At 43.1% G+C, this 1349-nt stretch overlaps 1 non-coding gene across 1 annotated transcript; it reads left to right on the forward strand.

Moving 5' to 3' along the window:
• Window positions 1–908: 908 nt before the first annotated feature.
• On the forward strand, window positions 909–980 carry Trnat-ugu (transfer RNA threonine (anticodon UGU)). The gene has a single exon. It is a non-coding gene; the product is annotated as a tRNA-Thr (tRNA).
• Window positions 981–1349: the final 369 nt, after the last annotated feature.

Genomic DNA, 1349 nt, shown 5'->3' on the forward strand with positions numbered 1-1349 from the left:
CAGTGACTCCTCGCCTTATGCGACATTCCTAGAAAAATTGTGCATATTTTTTCGGTATTGTGCATTTAATCTGGTATCTTGAAAGAGCATGTTACTTTTACGTATCTAGGGGGTATATGTATTTGATACAAATGCGATTCGATTTTTTATCTTTAGCTGCGAGGATACGTCTTTTGAGGGAGATGCTTGTGTTTGAATTCTGTGGAATAAAGAAAAAATCCCATCATTGTTAAATGGTAGAGCGCTTGTCTTGTAAACCACAAGGTCTTAAGTTTGATCCCGATCGGCTCTTGATTTTTTTACATTTCTCTGACGCATTTTTTTTACACGTCGTTGGCGAATTGTGCAAGTTGTCTGGCATATCGCACCGACATTGGTGATGCATACTGCTCTGGATCCGGAAGCCATCAAAGCTGGTGGAATTGAATTGAATTGATTGATTGATTGATTGATTGATTGTAGGGTTTAACGCGCCAACGCAACGCAAGCGATGAGGCGCGCCGTAGTGGAGGGCTCCGGATTAATTTTGACCACCTGGGGATCTTTAACGTGCGCCGAAATCTCGTACACACGGGCGTTTTTACTTTTAGTCTCCATCAGAAAAGCGGCCGCCGCGGCCGGGAATCGAACCCGCGACCTCGTGCTCAGCTGCGCAACGCCTTAGCCACTGAGCCACCGCGGCAAGTTTGAATTGAATTGAATAATATTTATTAAGATTGGGTAGGCCACATGGCCGTAGTTTCAGAATTCCCTAAAGCGTATTTTAACATGCAGATGAAAGAAACGCATGTTGTTCCGTCGGCACGTGCCCTCTTTCTCGAACCCATTTGCACATCTGTGACAAGAAATGGCGTGATTCTAGTGAGCGTGCTCACAGCAGGTAGGATTCTAAGAGCGTGAAAAGTGTCGCCGTCATAGCTCAGTGGTAGAGCGCTGGTCTTGTAAACCAGCGGTCGTGAGTTCGAACCTCACTGGCGGCTTGTTCTATTTTTTCTCTGGATGCATTGTTTTGTAATGTGCTTATCAGGAAGCGCACGATTTGCTTGTCGTATTAACTCTTTCGTTACGGCGGAAAAACGGCCGATTTTAAGTGGTTCCACAAAACGTTTTTTTTCTCTTGAGCTACTGGACACACGTAGCCTTTGTATGCATGAAATTGTAGCTTACAGATTGCTCTTCCAAACACAAACCAGCAGTTTTGTTAAAGCTACAATTACTTACAGTTTATTCGTCAAGTAATCAGAAAAAAGCCCCCAAGAAAAGTATACGAAAAACACAAATCAGCACTTTTACCGAGACTAAAAATTATTTCAGGTATTTTAAGATATAACAATTGTTCCTACGTTCGT

Source organism: Haemaphysalis longicornis, unplaced genomic scaffold (assembly GCF_048455015.1).
Source record: "Haemaphysalis longicornis isolate Haplotype H1 unplaced genomic scaffold, Haemaphysalis longicornis Haplotype H1 scaffold_2, whole genome shotgun sequence".
NCBI lineage: Eukaryota > Metazoa > Arthropoda > Arachnida > Ixodida > Ixodidae > Haemaphysalis > Haemaphysalis longicornis.